The sequence below is a fragment of the Heterocephalus glaber genome, unplaced genomic scaffold (genome assembly GCF_053883595.1).
Source record: "Heterocephalus glaber isolate CG9 unplaced genomic scaffold, H.glaber_assembly_v1.0 deba00001673, whole genome shotgun sequence".
Classification (NCBI taxonomy): Eukaryota; Metazoa; Chordata; class Mammalia; order Rodentia; family Bathyergidae; genus Heterocephalus; species Heterocephalus glaber.
The window spans coordinates 7,049,592-7,072,165 of NW_028258410.1; the positions used below are offsets into that span (position 1 = coordinate 7,049,592).

At 48.6% G+C, this 22,574-nt stretch overlaps 1 protein-coding gene across 5 annotated transcripts in view; it reads right to left on the reverse strand.

Moving 5' to 3' along the window:
* Myt1 (myelin transcription factor 1) overlaps positions 1-22,224 on the reverse strand; it is a 58,397-nt gene extending 36,173 nt beyond the window's left edge. For 2 of the 5 annotated variants that reach the window (XM_021255323.2, XM_004841136.3), the window contains exons 1-2: positions 21,874-22,223; positions 2,595-2,695 (exon numbers count right to left, since the gene is read on the reverse strand). The gene's annotated coding sequence lies outside the window, so the exon portion shown is untranslated. Of the gene's footprint in view, positions 1-2,594; positions 2,696-2,886; positions 3,017-21,873 lie in introns of all 5 variants that reach the window. The other 3 variants (XM_021255322.2, XM_087197945.1, XM_004841137.3) reach the window with 3 other exon arrangements.
* Positions 22,225-22,574: the final 350 nt, after the last annotated feature.

Consider the following 22,574-nt stretch of genomic DNA (forward strand, 5'->3'; position numbering starts at 1 on the left):
CAGGCCCCAACTCATTTGCTACCCACCTGCACAAGTTCACAGCTTCCTTTTCTTTTGAATGTAAGCTCTAAACCAGGTCAGGCTACAGAGCAATGCAAAGATTTGCTCTATCAGAAGCCCAGGGCACATCCTGCTTCCCACTTTCTCTATCTTTGAGGCCAAACTACATGGCTATTCCCCTGCAAGCCATATCTGCACCTTCTGGTTCCTTGCATGATAGTTCTATTTCCTCTGGGGGACATCCCACTGTGCATCTGAACGTCTCCTGACATTCCACCCATTGTGCAACCTTCTTATAGCTGAGTAGACCATCCTCTCCTTAGATGTAGAAAGGACTTCCCCACCAGGAATTATTTAACATATGCATTAGGAAGGGTCTCCTGATAGCTATAAGTGTGGGCTCTTGGCCCACTCCAATCCCCAAATTAAAAATTACAGCTGCATAAAGGGACACTCTGGTAAAATAGCCATAACTATGTCCACCAGTTAAAAATTCTAGCATAGATAGAATTTATCCATATCCAAGGTAGAAGCCAACAATATCAGGTGAGGTAGGTCGGAAAGACTACAGCCAGTGTGGCACTTCTCTACCCTCCAGGTGCCTCCATCTGGTTGTTCTCGCCAGTGGCTCCCACAAGAGCAGAGAAGGGATGGCTGAACATCATGCAGGTGACCTTCTCATCAGTTCCATAACTTTGGGCCCAAATGCTTCATTCCACTGGTCAAGAAGGAGTTCAGGAGGTTGCCATCAACACTTGTACTTCCCCCAACACACTACCTCCCACCTTGTCTGACAGCCCCTTCCAACAGGTTCTGCCCTGTCCACATTCCTGGTGCTGAACCCAGAGCTATGCCGGCTGTGGCCACCTCCTGCACAGGCCTCAGCTGCTCCACTGCCCCACCCACAGTAGCTCCTCATCCCACCCCCTATGTCTTAGCCCATCGTGCCCTGTGCTGCTCCTTCTCAGCCTCCTTTAGCAGAAGATCCCACCTGTGGTACCCTCAGTCCTGGACCATCAGCCCTTTCCCATCCTCCTCCACCCCTGACCAAAGCCATGTCTCAGCTTTCTATCAGAAGGGTAACTCAGGGCCTAGCTGCTCAAAATAGGGGCAAACATCTCTCAGTGGAGCACTTAGGAAATGGCTGGTGCTGCCAAGAGGACCTTGGGTGTGGGCCCAGACTTACTCATGTCAGTTGCATTTTGGACGGTCACCTGGTATCCATGCCAGGTCCCAAGCCTTCTGAGCACCTTATATCAGGGCCATGAGGGGACCAAAATTCTCCTACCTAACCCTGATTTTGTGCAGACAATCATAGAAAACACTTCACTCAGAACCTCTGGTCTCAAGTTAGATCACTTTCATGGTTACATGGTCTTGTTCCCGTGGAGCTCAGGAGAATCCTCAGGCTAGAATGGGGTGAGGGGAGTGAGGCCAAAGACTCAGTGATCAAGATAGAGAATATTTTAATGCAATATTTTAGACATCAACAATAAGATTTTTAAATCCACAGCAAAAAAACACATCACAGTTCTAGATTAAGACAAGATTAGTACTCCTAGGCCTGAGGCAACCTCACAGAACCAAGAGGAGTGAGGGTGCTTTACAAGGCAGCCACCACAGATCTTTTAAAATGCACCTTCTGGGGCCAGGGATTTAGCTCAGTGGTTTCGCCACCTGCTGCACAAGCACAAGGATCCAGGTTCGATCCCCGGTACCAAAAGAAAATAAAAAATAAAATAAAGCTCACCTTCCTGTCACCAGATTCAGAAGAAAAATGTTGGGTTTTGACAGTAAAGTACAAGAACCCTCAAATGAAGTTCCCACATCAAGCTATGTGAGCTGTTTCCATCTTGGTGACCATGCCCCGGGTGGCAACGGGTATGGAAAAATGGACAGGTCAGGATGAGTGATCGGCATGCATCCTCTGGGACGAAGTGCTCTCTCAACTACTGTTCGTCTCAACTCCCATTTCTGGGGTCACCAGGCCTTGGGGAGCTGGTTTTACCTAAAGAAGCTCATTAAGAATTTCTGCAATTAGAGGCTTGGCAGCAGGAACAGTAGCCCTGAGCACATGCTATATCCTGGAGCTGGGTGGGGCTCTGGGAGATGGGGGGCCTAAAGCACTTCCATCATGCTCTGGGCAGGCCTAAGAAGTGCTATACCATCTGCCACACCTAGGAAGGTGGCAATAAAACAAGGTCAGCAAGGCCGGGGATTTAGCTCAGTGGTTCTGCTGCCTGCCTTGCAATCACAAGGACCTGAGTTCGATCCCTGGTACCAAAAAAAAGAAAAGAAAAAAACAAGGTCCTCAAGCCTCATAGGTTCTGACTCTAGGGTCCGTTGTCAGACTGTGAGGTTCTCTGAGACACAGATGGGAACATAGTTCAAGGCAGGGAACTGCTGAAAGGTGAGACTCTGCTGTCACATGTTAGTTTTACTGTATTGAATCACTTTATTCCTTTAGTTCTAAAGTGACTACATGGTCCTACTCTCCATTTACCCTTTGCCCAATCCAGACCATCCCCTCTGTGCTTCACGCCTAGAAACTGAGAAGAGGTTGGCACAGGCAGCCTGCAAGGTGGAGTTCTCACCTTGTTGTGTCTGCCCAAGAGGCGTCTTGAGGTCCTGTAGATGCTGGCCTTGTCTCCAGGTGTCCACCTCTGGGTCAGCAGTTCACCCCGGAACTCATTTTCTGAGAGTTTAAAAAGATACCGAGAAAAGGAAGTCCTGATGAGAACCAACCAGGCTGGCTCCAGGAAAGGGAGACTTGAGATGCTTTACACAACATTTACATAATCCCCTCGTATCTGGAATCCACCAGGAGGACGGGCAAGATCTTGGCAAGGTCTTGGTTGTTTCAGGGACAAGAGAAATTCCTCTCACCTCTCAGAGGTTCTGCACCATCATCCCAGCTCTGGCAGCTGCTTTAGAGGACACAGGTCAGCAGGGTGTGGATGTGCATGAATATAGCAGTTCCAACCAAGGGTGCTGAAGAAAGCCAGGTAAGACCCACCTGGAGACATAGCATTTAAGCTCTCTTATGTTGAAGATTAGCTGACTAGTGACTAATTACTCAGTTACAACTAAATCCCTTGCTGCTCCCAAAACCCAGATCCAGGGCCGGGGATTTAGCTCAGTGGTTCCGGTGCCTGCCTCGAAAGTGCAAGGTCCCAAGTTCAATCCTCGGCACCAAAACAAAACAAACAAACAAAAAAACCAGATCCATTTCAAAAAAAAGAATAAGAAAAACACATTGGGGCCAGGGATTTAGCTCAGTGGTTTCGCCTACTGCTGCACAAAGCACAAGGACCTGAGTTCGATCCCCGGTACCAAAAAAAGAAAAAACGCATTGCTTTGCTCAACTTCTCTACAGCCCGTTGATCAAGGAAAGTGAAGTCCACCCATGACCCTGAATCAGCTCTGACAACTCTGCCTCCCACAAGGATCTCTGGGCTCCACCATCACTCTGCCTGTTTTCAGCCTTTTCTCTCCCTATGTTCTGCTTCTTTCCAGGGCAATGTCTCCAGTTAATATTTAATTCCTCACATAAACTCACACATCTAAGCAAAGACTAAATGCATCAACTGGACATGACAAAGAAATGCATTATGTACCTATTCCCTGCACATCACTCCCTGTTTCCATGACAACCTGCTTTCTACAACTGTGGAATTTCAAAGGAAGGTTATTAGTAACCAACAATAAAAACAGGAAATAAGTATTCCTGCATTCTGCTCTCTGCTTCTTCTTGGAAGTGAGCTTGGATACTGCTACAAGCCAGGTCAGCCACACTGTTGTCATAAACATCATCTTTCTTCCCCCACCCAAGTTTCTGATATGTATCCCCAAATGCTGTTTTTCTCTAGAATTCTACCACCCCTGGCCGCAGCTAGCCCTATGGTTCAAGCAACACCATCTTCTTGGTACCTAGAAATGCCCCCATCTCATTAAAAGGCCTTAGGTTGCCTTTGGGAGCCTAGACACAGAGGGAAGCAGTTCGGGTATCAAGAAGATAATATAATGCTAGGCGTTCAAAGAAACAGTAAACCCACCGGACTTGATACCTACTGCTAGCCCTGACTAAGTACCTTCCCCCTCTGATCTGTGAGTCAATCACAAGGCATGGCTGAGGACAGGCTTTCACCTTCTCACTTTGACTGGTGAGGAATGGCTGCAGGACCTTTCCCACTCCAAGGTCTCAAGACCCCCAGGTTCCCATCTGGAATGTAAGATTGGTGGTGGTCACCCTGAGCCAGTGTGAGGTGCCTCTAAGGGCAGCCAAGCCTATCCCACAGATGGGTCCTCGAGCCTGTGGCAGGAAGAGGACACCCAAAACACAAAACTCACAGGGAAGATGCCACTGAGAGTATGGGAGTCTAAGAAGAGGGCCTTGCACAGGGGAGGCAAGGCCAGGCAACCTCGGTCTATTGGGAAGAGAGGTAGGAAGAAGAGGCTTGGAAGATTCCAGACCTGAGCAAGACGACAACCATACTGTCAACAGCCACAGGGTGTGCATCACACTCTGGAGCTGGGGTTGGAGGCTCCTCTATGCATCTCAAGCCCTGCAGTGCTCAGCCTCCCTTTCTGAGCATCCATCTGGGAGAAGGGAAGCTGGGGACGCCTGTGGACCAGTTGGTCTGCATGGCTCAAGTGAGGTTTCTTGTAGCAGGGAACATGAAAGGTCACTGGGTATGGCTTGCTGACAGCTGTAGGGAAGGACCTAAGGTCTATGCCCTGCAGGGTCCCCCAGAAGCCCCCTCCTCTGGAGCTCCTGCTCCAAGTCTCTCCTACTTCTCAAAACACTGGCAGGTGGGAACTGCCTAAGGAAAGGGACCTTTAACTCTCTGCTTGATGGGAGATGACTAGGCCACTTCAGCTTCTCCACCTTCACTACCCCTAGGAGTCCGGAAATGAGCCCGTGTGGAATTCTCTATCACCTACACTCCTCGTGCTGCTGACCCTAGGTCAGCCTGACACCTCACATCTGCTCAGCAAAGGACCAAGACCTTAGAAGCATTCATTCCTCCAAGAAGCAGTTCCTGTCCCCTGGTGGCAGCAAAGCCAGTGGGCATTCCCAGAGCAAGGGCCTCTGAACCACACCCCTGGGGGTAGAACATGTAGTTAGTCAAAGCACAAACCCTAAATTTTCACAACCTCATGTAGGAGGACCCAGTTCAACCGTGACATGATTCTGCTGCTTTTTTCAGGGAATTTCTTGGAAACAACTGAAAGTCCCTGCTAGGAGCCCACTACAGTGTGTAGTTCTTGTTTGGCCCTGTGGCCCCCACTGGGACCTACAGGTGGCCATCCCCTCTACCCTAGACAAGACCCTCTTTTCTCTGCACAACCTGTATCCCTGGCAGCACAGTAAGCACAGGCACCATAATGTGCAGAATCCACTGGCCAAAAGGCAAGACCTGCACAGACATATGCAGGGGCCCTGCAGCCCACTCCCCAGAGGCCTTGCTGCTCCTCAGCCATCCAGTGTTACAGCCAAGGGGCCCCACTGCTCATGAAGATCCACCCTCTGAAACTTTAACTTCTTCGATCAAAGTGGGGAAACTATTTGGAGAAGGGGAAGAGCCTTAGTGATGCTTGTGGCTATCACTGCTCTTGGCAGCATGCCACCTTTCCCAACTGGAACCTGGCTGCCGGGGGCTGCAGTAGTAAGGACCAGCCCTCCAGTTAGGTTCTGAGGTCTCTGAGTTCATGTGAATCATGCTCAGTGAAGCACAGGGGCCCCACATACCAAGTACATCTCAGATAAAAAGCCACTTGGCAGCAGTTCCTGGGGCCAGGCTGGTGGCACTGACTGTGGGTCCCATTTGGGGACTGTGAGCCCTGCCTGCTGAATGTGGCACTGGTGTCTGTCCCCACAGTGGCCCCAGATCTACTGTTGTGGGGTTGCAGTGGGCAGGCAAGCTCGGCAAAGCAACCAGGACTGCTCAGCCTGGCCACAGGGAAAGGACTCATCCTCCAGCAGGCCAGGGACCTTCAGAACTGAGCCATAGCCCAACCGCCACCCTGCCAATTGGGTCCACTTGCTAAAGCCCAGTCACTCCACAGGCACTAGGGTCAACATTCTCAAGAAGAGCACACAAGACCCAGCACCAGAGCCCTGGCCTAGTTGGTCCCTAACAGTCCTGCTGACCTAACTCATAGTGTCCTTGTCCCAGGGCAAGGACATCAGCATGGTGGCTACTTCCAATAACACAGCCTGATAGAAGACCTGTCTTCTCTGAGGCTTCCTGGCTCACCTTGACTCTGGCCAATCCAGCCTGGGGACTATCTTTGTGCCCTGTCTGGGAGACCTATAGTGATAGGTGTTGGCCCTGCTCCAACACCAGTAGAGCCTTTCTACTGGGAAATACTCCCATCCCCTAAATAAGAATGAAGAGCAGGAGAGCTGAGCCAGAGGCTAGGCAGTGAATGGAGAAATTAATGGGAAAAAATATATTTTCAACAAATGTCCTGAAACAAATGGACAGCCAAAAAAATTAATTCTTAGTGGATCACAAATCAAAATGTAAGACCTACAACCATCAGGAAGCTTAGAAGGTCTGGAGATGTTCAGTGGGAGAGCACTTGCACAGCACGCTTGACACATTGTGCTTGTCCCTAACACAATAAAAGAAAGAAAGAAGGAAAGAAAGAGAAAGAGAAAGAGAGGGAGGAAAGAAAGAAAGAAAGAAAAAGAAAAAGAAAAAGAAAAAGAAAACCCAGGAGTAAGCCCTCCTGATTTGGGGTTAGGCGGTTGTTTCTTAGATACAACACCAAAAACACAAGGAATAAAAGAAAAAATTGATATATATTGGATTTTTATCAAAGTTTAAAACTTTTGTACTTTAAATAATATCATCAGCTGGGCGTGGTGGAGCACGGCTATAATCCCAGCACTGAGAAGGCTGAGGCAGGAGGATTGTCTCGGGAGTTTGAGGCCTGCCTGGGCTACATAGTGAGATCAAGGCCAGCCTGAATTACAGTGAGACCCTGTCTCAAAAAATAAATAAATAAATAAATAAATAAATAAATAAATAAAGTCATCAATAAGGTAAAAAGAAAACTCACAAACTGAGAGAAAATATTTGTAAATCATGTCTGATAAAGTTCTTTAATTGGAATAAACAACCCTTACAACTGCATAATAAGACAAATAACTCAAGTTTAAAATGGGCAAAGGATCAGAACAGAAATCTCTACAAAGACATTTCTCCATATAAGTAAGTGGTCAACAAACTCAACATCTAGTCATTATGAAAATGCAAATCAAAACCATGTGCTAACACTTTATCACCACTCAGATGGTTATAACAATTGAAAATTTGACCACAACAACAAGGATGGGTGAGGGTATGCATAAACTGGAATCCTTGCACATTGCTGATGGCAATGTAAAATGGCACAGTCGTTTTGAAAAACAATGTGGCAATTCCTCAAAATGTTAAACAGAGTTTCCATCTGACCCAGCAATTCCACTTCCAGATATCTGCCCAAGAGAGATGAAAACATATTGATACAAGGGCTTATAAACAGCTATTTATAGCAGCTATACTCACACTAGCCAAAAAGTGGAAAAAACAAATGTCCATCAACTGTTGGATGAAAATACAATTTCATAATATTTGACAATAAAAAGTAATGAGGCAGCGCAAGGACCCGAGTTCTATCCCCAGTACCAAAAAAAAAAAAAAAAAAAACAAAGTAATGAGGCACATCTACGCCACAATGTGGGCAAACCTTGAAAATAGTACGATCAGTGAAAGAAATCAGATGCAGAAGTCCATATATTGTACAATTACAAATTAATGCAACATCCAGAGCAGACAAATCCATAAATTCAGGAACCAGATTCATGGTAGCCTAGGACTAGAGGAAAGGGTGCAAATGGGGAGTGATGTTTCTAGTGGGGGCTTTTCTTGGGGTGATAGAATGTTCTATAATTAGATTGTGGTGATAGATCCACAACTCTATAGATATACTAAACCACTGCATGTTTCTATTGGGTGAATGGTACAACATGTAAATTATATGCAAATAAAGCTGTTTAAAAAGAAGCCATGCCACACACAAGAAATCTGTGCCTGTCTCATAGATATGATCTCAGACTCAGCTCCTCACAGCAGAAGACACTCTCACAAACATTTGCTGACTTTCCACAATGACACTAAGACAATTTAATGGGAAAGAACAGTCTTTTCAATGTTTTGGGAGAAATGGATGGCCACAAGAAACTGAGCCTGTCTCACACCACACACAAATATTAACTGCTGCCTCGATCTCCGTGTCCACGGAAGGCTGGGTCCAGGGTCTCTGCAGCAATGAGGGATGAGCCTTGGAGGGCTGAAGAGGCCTCAAAACCCACCCCTGCTCCAGGGCAGTTGCAGCTGCATTCACCCACACAGGCCAAGACAGTTGTTTCTGGCAACACAGAAACACACCACCCCCTCTACTGGACCACATCAGGATGGTCACCAGGATGAGCCAGGAGTTAACCTGGAGCTGGGCCAAGGGTGGATACAATCCCACCACCCAGCAGGCTCCAGTCACACCTGCCTGCAGGGTTCCGATGCCCTAAAGAGGCCAGGCCTCTCCAGCTTTCATCATTACTTATGCGGAGTGAAATTAAAAGGCTGAGCCCCCGAGTTGAATATAAACTTATATCTTTTTTTGTTTGTTTGGTTGGTTGGTTGGGGTTTTTTTTGTTGTTACCAGGGATCGAACTTGGGTCCTTGCCCTTGCGAGGCAGGCAGTCAAACCACTGAGCTAAATCATCTCAATTCCTCCTCTTCCCCTTCTTGGCTGCTGCTCAGGTTTAATTAAGGCAATGCCCAGCAAGATAGAAAGACGAAAATGAAAATGGACAACTAATGGAAGGACCCACAAAGCCAACCACAGTTGCAGTAGATTTGAGGGAAAACACAGTCTAGAATTCCAGTCTCTGGACTCAGAGAGCATCTGACACCAGGGCTCTGAGCTCCAGGCTCCAGGAAGACAGGCTTTTGAGGACACACAGACCCACACGGTCCCCTACCTGCCCAGAGGGGAGACAGGCCTAGCACTCTGCAGGTCAACGTGAGGCCCTTCCCAGACCACGGAGAGTGAGGAAGTCTGCAGAAACTCCTCCCACCACCCAACTAGACAGTGGCTACAGCAGGAACAAGGAGGGCCAAAGACACCAGACACAGACTAAGACAGAACAGATGAAACAGCCTAGGAAGAGACAGGAATTGTTTGGGAAGGCTTAATACCACCATGGTGTCCATCTCCCCAGTCTAGAAATAAATTATAAAGCCAAACTGAAAAATGCAACTAAAAAAAAGTAAGAAGGAAGGGCAAAGTGAGATCTAATATCTGATCTGGGAGCAGCAGCAGAAACAGAGAAAAAGAAAAATGGGAGGGTACAGTATAAATTAAATAATTAAAAATAACTTCCCGGGGGCCGGGGATTTAGCTCAGTGGTTTCACTGCCTGCTGCGCAAGCGCAAGGACCCAAGTTCTATCCCCGGTAACAAAAAAAAAATTTTTTAATTAAAAAAATAACTTCCCACAGCTACAGGAAACTGTATTTTTATACTGAAAGACTCAGTGAATCCCCAGCACAGGATGGGAAGGGAGTCTGGGAGAGGCAGGGGAAGGGACCAGGAGGGGAGAAGGAGAGGGCAAAGCAGGTAACAGTGATCGCGATCCCCCAACAAGTGAACAATCCCCAACACAAATGCAATTCTTATGTATTACAAACATATACTAATAAAAATATTGGATTAAACAAAAATTTTTAAAAGTAAAATAAATGCCAAAAAATAAATAAATAAAAATAAATGCCTAGCACAGTGAATGAAAAAGGACCCACATTCAACTCAGCCCAGCACTGCAAAATTATAAAACATCAGGTTCAGAAAAGGGCATTAAACACTTCCAAAGGAGGAAAGGACAGGGCTTCCAAACTAAGGGACTGATTTCCAGCTGCAGCACATACTCCAGACATTAAAATAGTAAACCTGGGAAATAATACAATAAGAGTACTTCCAGATACCCTCTGCCTCAAAAACAGCTCACTGACCTTTATAAGGGAGTGGAGCAGAGGATAATCATCTACAAGAGAAAAAAGACTCATAGGAGAAGGATTCTAGCATGTGTGCTCCTGGATCCAGTGGTAAAACATAAAAAATAAATAAGTAAGCCAGGTATAGTGGTGTCCACCAGTAATATCCATACTCTGGGAGGCTTCGGCAAGAGGATCCCAAATTCAAGCCTAACCTGGGCAAATTAGCAAGTCCCTGTCTCAAACTAAAAAATTTTAAAAGCAAAGCCAGCCTTGGTGACACACGCCTGTAATCCCAGCACTCAGGAGACTGAGGCAGGTGAGTTCCAGGCCAGCCTAAACTACATAGTGAGTTCAAGACCACCCTGATCTACATAGCAAGGCTCTGTCTCAAAAAACAAATAAATAGCCAGGCATAGTGGTGCACACCTGTAATCCCAGCACTCAAGAGGCTGAAGCAGGAGGATCCCTGCAAGTTCAAGGCCAACCTGGGCTACATAGTGAGTTCAAGGTCAGCCTGAACTACAGAGTAAGACCCTGCCTCAAAATAAATAAATAAATAAATAAATAAATAAATAAATAAATAAATAAGGAATGGAGATATAGTTTAAGTGTGAAGGCCCAAAGGAAGCAACAGGCCACTGTGTTCGAAAGCTGGAGCCAGTCCTGAGCCCAAAGGGGCCAGCCATGCCATCATGCTCAGGGCTGTCCTGTCCCACATCCCAGGAGACCCAGTCCTGGGCAAACAGGCTGATGAGGCTCCCTGTTGTCAGAGCCCAATTTGGGTGAGAAAGTAATGGCCCCCTTGACCAAGCTGGCTTGGTAGGAGCAGGGGCCTGTGTCACAGAAGGCAGCTAGAGGGTGGGCTGCAAAGGGGGCCTGGTCAGGAGAGGGTAACATAGGGCCAGCACTTTTGTGGAGAGGGGGCAGATTAAGAAGCAACTATGTCAAGGATGACAGAAGCCACATTTCTCAGCGTGGGAGGAAGAAGTGATGGAAAGGCAGTGCTATAGGGCCAGGCAAGTGGGAACTATAGAGATGAGCCACACTCTGAATTAAATGGAATCTTTTATTACCATAGCCAGGTGATCTAGAGTGGCTAGTGTCAAAAAGACTCCAGACAAAGTAAAGGCAGTTTGCAGGGTCTTTTTAAGGGCTTTTTTATTTGGGGAGGGCTCAGGGAGCTGGGAAGCACAAGAGGAATTTTACAGGAGCAGAACTTTGTTAAACTAGTGGGGGTGAGGGAAGTTTCACACAGTTTAGTTAAACAAAGTATCACATAGGTGTGGAAGTCTTCTGTTTACAAGATAGTAAAGATAACATAGTTGTAGGCTCACACAGGATGTAGTGGTTGGTCTGTTATACATTACCTGAGGGGACTCTCAAGGGTGAAGGGGAAGGCGACCCCCAGAATCACTCCACTTTATACAAATGGAGTCAGGTACACAAACAGAATCAGGTTGGCTATCACAGCAGAACTCCAGAACACTGTGGGGTCTAGAATCAGAGATGCCAGTGTGAATGCCTGGTTCCAAGGTACCTCAATAGAAGGAAAATAAACACAGATGTGCATGCAGTGCACACACCTCTCCTCCCCAGCCGCAGGTCACTGGCTACCCTCCAATCTCTGCAGGCTCAAGGCAGAGAAGGACACAGGTGGGGATGTGAGGAACAACCAGCTCCCGCAGGCCAATCAGGGACTACCCAAGGATCAAAGTAAGGCCAATAACCCACTGGGTAAAAGAAGAGATCATGAGTCTGGACTGGTCCTTAAAATAAACAAACAGAGTTTGATAAGGAAGAGACATCACAGATTCAAAATACTCTCAAAATACTTAGTAACTGCAAAGGGAAAGGAGGGACATTGCAAACACCCTGGAATAGCCCATCTAACTCAGGTGAAAAGTCAGCACATCAACTGAGTGACCATCAGCATCAGATCTGAGGATAGTGTTGGCAGAGTTTTAGGGTGCAAGCCCCAGCTCTGAGGGTCCAACAGACCAGGCACAGTCACCCACCCCAAAACCCCAATCAAGGAGCCATGTAGAGGTAAAGGAGCTTTAATCAGCATGGCCGCGCTGGGAAGGAAAAATCAAGTGGCTCAAGATCTGTCTTCAAGGGGCTGACAGAAACTTTGGGATTTTGTTTTTGCTTTTTGTTTTTTTGAGACAGGGTCTCACTATGTAGTTCGGGCTGGCCTTGAACTCACTGTGTAGCTGAAGCTGGCCTCAAACTCTCGGCGATCCTCCTGTCTCAGCTTCCTGAGTGCTGGGACTATAGGCATGTGCCACCACACCTGGATAAAACTTTGGGCTTTTATAAAAAAGAGGAACAAAGGTAAGAGTTGGGGTTTGCAAAGCTGACAGGGAGGGGCGTTGCACTGCTGGCAGGGTAGGTAGTCCTGGTAAGCTGTGATCTGGTTGTTATCTCAGAACTGGTTCTCCAAAGTGGCTCTGGAGAAGTCCTTCTGGGTTCCCACAAGATGACAGCTCATGCTTAGAAGGGCAGCCTCAGTTCCATCATGGAGTAATTGCACCCACTTTGGTGAGAGAAGCTCATCATGGAAGGAGCTATCTACAAGACTCTACTTTCCCTGGAATCTGAGGTGACTATAAGTTTAGGGCAATGATTGGAGTCTTCTAGGCACAGCTCTGGGGGGTCTGGAACAGGACATGGGTGAAGGCTGGAAATTCAATGTCCCTGTAAATCTTGAAAATGTCTTAGTTACTCTTATCTTGGTGTAAATGGGGTAATAAACCAGTTTTTAGGCAGACAGGCCTTCTGTGATTAACACGTCTGCTCAGCTTAACAAAGGAGGGAAGTACAAAAGGAAGGCGAATGTCAAGCTTCCTCCTGCCTTCGTTGCCCATTGGGCATCTGCAGGCTTCTAAGTCCCTATTATAAGATGAACTTCATGCTTGGGTGCTATGAAACCCAGACTCAATCACAGGAAACATCAGACAAACCCAAATTGAAGGACATTTTGCTGTATAACTGATCAGTGTTCTTCAAAATCTCATGGTCATCAAAGACAGAACCATTCCTATGCTGGACTGACAAAGATAAGACCCCCAAGACCTGGCACCACATGTGGTCTGAACCCATCCTTTGAAGGGTCTGAAAACAGGCAGGTGAAGGCAGGAAAGGACCCTCTTTGTAGGAAATAGCCATGCTGTGTTGTGGGTAATAGCATCTAAGCAGCAACATGCTCTCAGATGGTTCAGGAAAAACAGTTTAGTCCTGTACTTGAAACTGTTCTGTGAATTTGAGGTTGTTTCCAAAACAATTTTTGAAAAATGAGAACAGGGGAAGTTATTGAAGTAACCAGTGGCCAGTGGGGACCTCTATAAGGACAGACTGAAGCAGGGGAAGAAGGGCCCTTAGGGCTCCTCCTAGGCAGGATACTCCATGTCCCTGTCCCCAGACAACTCTTCCTGCTCTTACCTCCAACATGCAGGCACAAGCCCTCGGACTTTCTCTCTGGGGTGACAGGCTTTGACACTAGGGAAAGCCAGGGACCAGGCCCTGGGATGGCTGGAGGACCTGAAAACCTCCATGAAAATCCTCCAGTGCCCGAGAAGCGGGTTCCTCTGGAGAACTGCAGGCTGCTCTGGTGCCGGATTCCCGGCCTTTCCCTGCAGAGGTCTGGGCCGCACCCACCCCCCCACCCCATCCCAGCTCCAAGGCCACAGACTTTCCCTCCAAGGCAAAGCCTGGCTGCCCTGCTGGAGGTGCACAGGTGCAGAAGGGGTTGCTGGCAGCCCTCTCTACTGAAACCACTCTTGACAGGAAAAGCGAATAGGGGCGAGGAGGAACTGAGGGCAAGCTCTGCTCCTTTTCTTTCCTTTCTTTTTTTAAAGCTGGAATCCAGAGAGAAGTAGAATGAAGACTTGCTGAGTGGAGCAGACAGACCTGTTTTTGCTGAGTTTCGGTGAAAATGAGAGAAGAGGTGGGGGCAGGGAAGTCGGCAGTTCTACAGCTTTGCACATTTCTCTCATTATTTTGCTTCTAAATCAGCCTCATTGGTACTTTCTCTATTCAATAAAAGCCAAATGCAAGCCATGTCCCTTAATCTCTCCAACAGCAGCTTACTGCTGAGAAAATAATACAGATGTAACTTCCAGCATCATACACTTTCTTTTCCATTTATATGCAAATAGTGACCTTTCACCCAGGCTGTCTCAAAGAAGTGTTTCCTTAAAAATGCAAATAGCACATTGCAGGCAGTTACTGTGGCTGAGTCTTTCTTATATTATTATCATTATTTCTTTTAACCTTCCCAATGCTGCAAAAACAACAGCTAAACCGCTAGGCAGTAATAATGACTTTCCAAACCAAATCACAGGACTGGCTCTCCAGGCAGCCTGTCATCTGAAGCTGCCAGCAGGGGAGGAGGTGTCCACCCCAGAGTGGCAGTGTCACAGGAGTGACAGACAATGTCACACTGCATCTACCCCCAGGGTCATCCAAGCAAGTAGACCAGGCACGTGGCCAGGCTTCATCCCCACCCATGCCAGGCGCCTGGATTCCAGGCAGACCAAGCAAACCTGCTCCAACCAGATACAGACAGGATTTCACTTCTGAAGATCCTTGGGCACAAACTCCATCCTGCTGGTGAGCATGACCCCAGAACTCTCTTGGGGGCAGCATGCATATCCCATCCCACAGCAAGGAACTGGAGGGGTTTACTCTAGAAAAGGGGGCTCCCAAGAGCCTACACTGGGCAGCAACAAAGATACTGAAGGAGATGCCAGGGAGGAAAACAGGCACGGGAGGAAAGCCACATAGGCAGAGGCACTGGTTGGGGGTCCCTGCTTCCCCTGACTTGCCCTCTATACCAGGACAAGCCCAGGGACGGTCCCCACATAGTCAGCCATATCCACCTGCTGCTACCCCTGCAAGGCAGCCCTGGGCCTGTGCTCAGGAGAGCAGGTAGGTAGTTAGCCAGGCTGACCAGCTGGCCCTGCCTCACTGGGCCACAACCAGGGACCAGATCAAAAAGATTTTCAGATCAGCCACACCTGGACTAGCTTGTGTGAATCCTAGGGAAGCAACACAGGCTGTGTTTCCACTCAATTCCCTCCATGCAGGACAGGAAAGCCAGATTTGGCACTGAACCAAGAAGGCAAGCCCAGGAACTCCCAGAGGACACACTGACACCTCAGGAACTCTGCTCTATTGTTTCTTACCAGTGAATACAAGAAACTTTCTTAGCCAGAACTGTCCAGCACAGCCCAGAGAGGAAACAGGCAACTCCTTCTTCCTTAAAAGCACACTTTATTAAGGCCTTGAGAATCCAACCAGAAAGAGCTATCTCAAAGTCCCTGTAGGATCTATCCCCAACCTCATCTCCAGCTCTGAAAGGAAAATGCGCAAGAGCTCCACAGTAAGGTAAGAAGATCCGGGAGCCTCAAAGCACTGGTAGTGATGGCTTGGAAGAAACTCCATTTCCTTCTCTCCCCTCTAGTCTGCTGATCCCAGAACCGTGCCCAAATTCCTGTTTGGGTAGAGAAGAGCAGGTCCCAGGGGCTGCTCCCTGACAGGCTTGGCTGCAGTTTAAGTTCTCAGGCTCCGAGTAACCCCAGAGTGGCAGTTCCATGAGCAACAGCCCTCTGCTACTTTGCAGGCCTAGAAACCTGAGGCTTGGGGAGTGCTTTTTTCTCAGCCAGAATGCACACTGCTCAGAACACAGAAAGCCCACAACAGATTTGTGGGAAAATGCAAACACTTTACAGATACCAGGGGCAGCCTGGCCTCTGAGTGACTGGCCAAGTCATGGCTGCTCCGCAACAGGGGCCAGCAGGGAGAGTCTTACCAGGTTCTAAGACTACGTGTTCTACACTGACACAAGCTCCCTGAGTCATCAGAGGGCTCTATAACAGGAAATTGGTCTCTGACTCCATTCTGGTTCCTCTGGATATTGGAAGTACAGGTTGCTGCCCAAGCATGAAAGCCCAGACCCTGGGGGGAAAAGGAGATCCATATCCAGCAGCAGGTTCTGAACAGCAGGTTCATGATCTACTGCAGCTTCCTACAAAGCCTTGCTAGATGCAATTAGAATAACAAATCCAGTTTCATTTTCCCTTTGGACAAATGCACCTGAAAAGCAGAATCCTGACTTAGCACTGAATAAGCAAGCTGATAGCTCTTCACATTTCTTAAAAATTGGGGCAATGATAGGGGCTGGGGATTTAGCTCAGTGGTTCCACCACCTGCCTTGCAAGCTCAAGGACCCGAGTTCGATCCCTGGTAAAAAAAAAAAAAAAAAAAAAAAAAAATGGGGCAATGGCTTATATCTATGTGTTGCGGAGAGGGGAAACCCATAGCTAACCTGCTAGATGCAGCAATGAGATCTTGAGAGATGACGGAGGCCAGGAGGTGACAAACCAAGCCTAGGGGTGGGTGTGGTTTCACTGGAATAAAATGAAGCACCACAAAAATCTAACTGGAAATTCTTCAGCTCAGTATGGAACCCAGTCTCCCTACCCAAGGTCCCCCTATCTCAAAGCCAAACACCAAGGCTCCAGTGCCAGAAAGGCCCTGAGCAGGTGGCCTCTGGCCTTAAGCAGGTGGTGGCCAGGCTCTCCTAAAGGCAAGCAGGGAACCTACTCATGTCTGCAATGCGATAGCAGGTCATGAGAGTAACAGGTCAGTGACCCAGGAACCCACGATGGCATCTATGCTGAATGTTGAAAGAGAAACAAAAATCAAATGGCAGGAGATGACAGGAGATAGGGTCATATCCAGGGATCTTGAGAATAACCTGGTTTGGGATGGAGAATAAGGCTGAAGGACAGACCAGGAAGACCAAGAATGTCTCAGGTTGTGAGGAAGAGCCAAAAAGGGCTGGGCTGCAGGCTATAGGAGCCTCCAGGGCCGACACCCACAGTTGGACTGCTGGGCAGGGCAGAGAGGAGCCTTGGGAGGAGTCTCATCAGGAAGCATCCCAAGCCCCACCCACAGCTCATCTAGGGCCTAAGGGCCCTCATACAGGGCGCAATGTTTAAAAACAGTCAAACACGTCCCTTTGCCCCTCACAACCTAGGCCGTATTTTTGTCCCATTTTATGGATAATGGCCCCCTTCACTGGAAATACTATTGAATCCTGCAAGCCTTCCTGATTTCTTAAGTCCCTGCTTATTCCTAAATAAAACTTCGATTAGAGTAGAATGTGTGAAAATTGCTCAATTGCATGTGCAAAATGATGGTTCACCAACCAATTGTTCAATTAGCAGTTTGAGTACTAGGCAGGCCACTTTGTACCACCCAAGATAGGGTCCCTAGTATAATGGAGACCCTCCTTATCCCCAGGCACTTCATCACAGACAAAGCTGTAAGCCTAGAAAGAGCAGGCAGCACTTCCGGTTGGGAACTACTTCAGCTACCCACAGAAGACAACAGCAGAGGCCCGTTTACTTTCAGGATTCAATACTCCCACAGGTGAAAACCCAAATGCTTTGACAAGTCATCGGGATGCACCTCTAGGACCTCAGAGCTGGGCATCCATCCCTGGGAGGTCACTAAAAGGAATCTGAAACACTGCCAGTTTGAGGTCTGAGGCACCAGAGACCTTCCAGGGGCTTCTAAAGTAGGCCCTGGGGATGTCACACAGCATGCAAGCTCCTGCCCCACAGAGAAAACATGGGTCCCTCCCACTCTAGGCAGGGGCATGGACACCTCAGTTCTGCTGTGGGCACTGAGCTTCAGGCTCAGGCGAGAAGAGCAGGCACTGCCCCAGCCCCACCCTCCGCTCCCGAATGTGTTGGCCTGCCTGAGACATCAGACCAATGCTGAGCACAATGCTAAACATGACTAAGAGGAGCAACTAGGCAAAAGCGTGAGGCACCTCCTCTTCTCCCACAACTGGGTCATACATAAATCTCCCACCTTGCCTGGCCATCTCACCCAACCCCAAAATATAGGCACAGGCCAGGCTCCTCCCCATGCACGGCAGCCCTCCTGGCACAGGCCGCACTCCCAGCCACAGTTCCTCAAAAGCTCAAGACACTGTGATCACATCGAGACTACAGCAAGCAACCCAGGGCAAAGCAACACCCCGCAGCTGCCTGAGCTCAAAGCCATGCCCCCAAAGGCAGGTGCAGGGCAGAGGCCCACAGCACTGCAGGATGAGGGGCAGTCATCCGTCCAAATAACCACAACTGTGTCTGACAACTTCTCCCTTCCCAAGGCCAGGGCTAATCCCAGCAAGGCAACCGTACTCAAGGCAGATTAAATGTCCTCTGCGTTATTTTCATTCACATTTAAAATAACATTGCATTTTTTGAAGTGCAAATTTAAAAACTAGGGAGAAAGTGAGAGATAAAACTTTTCACAAGAAAAACACACATGATCCTAACAGCATTAACGGAGGGGAACAAGACTCCAAGCTGTATCTGGTGGGATCCAGCAACACTGAAGATAAATAGGGAAGTGTCTTCAACCTGTATTTTCTGCTCACAAGTATATATTAATCTATTCTCTGTGAAGCAGGCTCAGTGGAAGTCTGAGATCAAAAACATTTTAATTCAAGTGAAACTGCCCCTTGTTCACTTTTGTTTTGGATTCTTAAAGTGACATTTGGGGAAATTTAGCATCTAGGACAACAGAAAATATGCTGAGAACTTCAGGAGGCCATGAAGGTGCCTTCTGCTTGAGGCCAGCACACGCTCTGGGCTGGACAGTGGACCCCTGCAGGGCCCTGGGGTCTTCTCGGAGCAGAAAGCTCACTGGGATGGCACCACCAGCAGCTGCTGTTGCCCCTTCTGGGAAACAGCACTTTTGACCTGACCAACCTTCTAATGATGCTGTTTCCCAAAGACCATTTTCCTGTAAGCTCACACTACAAAGTTCGCATTGAAACTACATCTGTAGACAACTAACTTGTGGTTTATTCATCAGTGAGTACGCAAGAAGAGAGCAGGGGGTGCCCTTAAGACAAGGAGCCTTGCGAACCTGACAGGAGAGAGAGGAAAGAGACACCCCCTCCCCAGCTTGCCACAAGAGAGGAGCCGACAAAAAGGAGCTCTGGACTGGTTTTCCAGGGTCAAAATAGCAAGCGCATTTCCAAGATGCCTGAGTAATGTGTAAGCCTGGCTGGCTGGCGAGGGCCTGGCCTGCCCACAGATCAGCTGACCACCATCAGCTGAGCACACCTCACTGCCCCCTCAGCTCTGCCAGCTGGACCAGCTCCCTGCTTCCCCATCCATGCCAGGTCCAGTGCTGACCAAAGTGCTCTGGTTGCTCCTGGACCCACCCTCACCTCCAACCCAGGTCAAGGGACAGCAAGCCCAAGCAAACCCCTGTTCTCCTTCTTCCAGAGTAGGTATGCCGAAGGGCTCAGTCGCCACCAGCCTGCCCAGCACCAGCAAGCAACTGCTAGAGGCCCAAGAAGTTTCTGGCATTTTGTCACTGTGCAGACTCCTCACCTGCTATGTCTGCCCAGTGCTGGCCATGCAAAGCAGCATGCCAAATGGTCCAGCCATCTCAAGCACAAGCAACCCCAGCAAAGTGGCCAGCCAGTCCTCTGCCCCTATTCCGCTTACTCACACACACCATCACCCATGTCATCATCTGCATATTCCTGACCCCAACCAGTGAAGGACTAGTGGCCCAGATCGGAGGGGATGGAGGTCTAGGTAGCACCAGGGAGAGTCCCCTCCACAGCCAGGGACAGCCCAAGCTCCAGTCATGTCCAGACTGACTCTGGGATGGGCATGGTGCAAGTCAGCTGCCTGCAGTGTCCAGCACACACACCCATGCTTGCAACCCCTCTGCCACCCCCCTCTGACTCAGGACTTGCCAGTAAAGGCTGCCCAACCCCAACACACAGCAAGTTTGCACCCCCAAGAGTAGAGGGGTCTCTTCAGAGTGGGTTCTCCCAGCTCAGCACCAGGGGCATTTAGGACAAGGGGTCAGACCATTAGCTCTAAACATTCAAGGCTTCCTCCAAACACACGAGCCACACTGTGAGCTGCACTCTAGACAGCAGCTCCTGTCTGAGGGCAGTGCCCTGACCACATCTGCGCTCCATGGTCCATGAGGCACAGGGAAGATCATTTAGGATGTAAAAGCCTTTATGTCCAACTCTTGGAGGCTCCTGTTCAACCATCTGGGTTGGCAGACATCCCTGTGAGATCTAGCACTCTGCAGGTGAAACCCTGCAGGGCCTCAGTCTCCAGTCCATGGGACAGAAGATTCATGAAGCTGCCTCCTTCCCTTGGAAAACAAAACAAACTGCCTCTGAGCACTGACCCAACCTCTGCACCAGGAGCACACCCAGGGGACCAAGCAGGTCCTGCCTCTGTTGGCAGCAACGTCCCAGCCAGACACCACAAGTCTTCAATCCCTGCTCTCCACTCTTTTGTTTACCATTAATTAATGGAGCCATATGGAAGGAGGTGATAATCACAGTCAAGGACCAGTGGGAGGGGAGTCCTGGTGGCCTGGAGCCTGGGGCTGAGAGAAGCCTCTCCCCACCAGCCCCAGCCCATGTGAGGGCCCACCACCCCTGGCTCCTGGCACCTCCAAGTAGCAGAGTGCACCCCTGGGTAAGAGCTCAGTGCTCCCCTCACTTGCTTCAGGTTTGCCCCTGCACCTTCCTGCCTTTTATTCACTAGGCCACTCGTCTCGGAGATATCCTTGGTTTTCTCTACTTTTTTTTTAACTATTGGGGCAAAATTTCTCACCCCCTCTCCCAAAAGGATAATTAAAATCATTACTGTCATTATTATCATTATGGTGACACAGTCTGATGTCCCAGGACCAAGCCACATGTAGCCACTGACCTACCTCTCAGATGTTTTGTTTCAGAAATTAAACATCAACTTTTTTTTTGGTACCGGGGATCGAACTCAGGACCTTGCACTTGTGAGGCAGGCAGCAAAACTACTGAGCTAAATCCCTGGCCCTAAACATCAACTCTGACAGCCAGTGACGTCCACTGACCCAAGGTGATGCTGACAAGACAAGCCTTGGTGACTCAGAAGGAGCCAGCAATGAGCACCCCACCCCACACACAAAACCACCAAGTGCTTGTTTATTTCTCTGCTCTACAAAGAAGAATGAGAATTTGATGGACATAATCCAGTCCATAGCCCCAGAATATGCTATCTGGCTGGAAATGGGATTATGGTGTTCAAAGTTCAAATTGACTTCCTAGTCTTAAATATGCAAATTCAGTCACACTGACATGACAGCCACACTCCCCAGTGCCCCAACCATGCCATGAGAAAGGAGCTAAGAATGGGTGATGCTCAGTTCTGCACATCAATCCCACGGGCAAACACACCCTGGATATCACTCCTGAAGTTTGGAAGTACGTGACTTGCAAAGACAAAGTGCTCCTGGGAGTATTTTACTCAGTACCTCCGGTGGGGGTCCCACATGAGATCTGAGCTCCAAGTCACTGCTTCAGAGAGATCTTCTGCTTAAGGGGCCAGCATCCTCCCCAGGAGCAGAGCTGCTGAGTCCCATGGCCCAGACATATCTGCGTTCCTCTTCCAGAATTGCACATAAAGTTTCCTGTCTTTATCCACAGCGGCCCCCTCCACATCCTTTCTATCTGACGCACAACATGTCCACGACAATCACAGAGATGCAGGAGGGACAGAGAAAGAGGAGGAACACAGAGACCAGGCAGACTGAGAGGAGAAGAAAGCCTCATCCTTCAGAACAGTTTAAAAAGCCATCCCCTGACCTGCTTTTCCTGCAGAGAGAGCCTCCTTCTTAGAAACCAACTCTGCTCTCACCCTCCCCCATCTCTGTCCAAGGGGAAAAGCCTAGCACTGGGTGTCTGCCTTTGTCAGCGAAAGAACATAACATTGACTTACCTTTCCTCACAGCTATTGTCTGTCCTCTTTCAAAATGACATCACGGAAAGCAATCATGAAATTTACATGGGGGGTGCCGGGTGGACTGGGGGAGGGGAAGGCAGCTGCCTCCCTCGCAGCGGTCACATGTGGGGAAGCTTGTGTGCGCGTTTCAATTAAATATCTTCTCCCCTCCGTGTGCGAACTCCTAAGCCAGCTAAAGGCGATGTCTCATTTACTTAATGACCGCTCTCATTAGCAGCGGTGGCACGGGCTGGCGGAGGAGCCTCCTTTGTAAATACGCTACCCATGAACCCTTGGGGCTCCAATATATCTGTTTACTCTCTGAGGTGAAATAAATTTACAGTATAGCATCAGAAAGATGGATCTGCCAAACTGGGGGTGAGAGGTGTTCCAACCCAGCAGAGTCCCTTTGCACTGCTCCAAGCCACACCAATAGAAAGTGCCTACATCTGCCTACACTGATCTGTAATCAATATGCAGCATGATTGGGTTTTTTTTAATTGCAAAACACACCAAAGAGCAGAGAGCATTACAACCATCAAGCTCATCCCCCTCTGCTTTCTCTGCCAGTGGTTCAGTCCAATAATTCCTAATAGCAACGACCGGAATGACAGATGCCCTGGGTTAGCATGGCTCCAGCGAAAGTGCTTTACAATATTTATTGGTGGTTAGGAATATGACCTCCAATCATAAAAAAT